We start from the raw sequence: 970 nt of genomic DNA, 5'->3' as shown, positions 1-970 counted from the left end.
CTTTATGATACCATGCACATTAGAAGGTTCTTGCACCAAGACAGCCCTATGTGATCTTGGAGCAAGCATCAATCTAATACCAGCATCCACTATCAGAAAGCTTGGGTTGACTGGAGAAGTCAAACCAACCCGGATATGCCTCCAACTTGCTGATGGATCCATTAAATATCCATCAGGCATAATAGAGGACATGATTGTCAAGGTTGGGCCATTTGCCTTTCCAACTGACTTTCTGGTGCTGGAAATGGAGGAGCACAAGAGTGCAACTCTCATTCTAGGAAGACCTTTCCTAGCAACTGGACGAACTCTCATTGATGTACAAAAAGGGGAAGTAACCCTAAGAGTCAATGAGGATGAGTTCAAGTTGAATGCTGTAAAAGCTATGCAGCATCCGGACACACCAAATGACTGCCTGGGCACTGACATTATTGACTTTCTGGTAGAAGAGGTCAATATGACTGAAAGCCTAGAATCAGAGCTTGAGGACATCTTCAAGGATGCTCAACCTGATCAAGAAGAATCAGTGGAAACAAAGGTATTTTCGAAAATTCCTCAGGAGGAGGATAAGCCTCCTGATGAGCGGATAATTTATACGCTTTTTGGCATTGTTTTCATATAGTTTTTAGTAAGTTTAAGCTACTTTTAGGGATGTTTTCACTAGTTTTTATGTTAAATTCACATTTCTGGACTTTACTATGAGTTTGTGTGTTTTTATGTGATTTCAGGTAAATTCTGACTGAAATTGAGGGATTTGAGCAAAACTCTGAAGAAGGCTGACAAAAGGACTGCTGATGCTGTTGGAATCTGACCTCCCTGCACTCGAAACGGATTTTCTGGAGCTACAGAACTCCAATTGGCGCGCTCTCAACGGCGTTGGAAAGTAGATATCCAGGGCTTTCCAGCAATATATAATAGTCCATACTTTATTCGAAGAATGACGACGTAACTTGGCGTTGAACGCCAAGTACAC

This window comes from Arachis duranensis, chromosome 9, assembly GCF_000817695.3.
Source record: "Arachis duranensis cultivar V14167 chromosome 9, aradu.V14167.gnm2.J7QH, whole genome shotgun sequence".
Lineage (NCBI taxonomy): Eukaryota > Viridiplantae > Streptophyta > Magnoliopsida > Fabales > Fabaceae > Arachis > Arachis duranensis.
Note: the sequence above shows the minus strand (reverse complement) of the source record.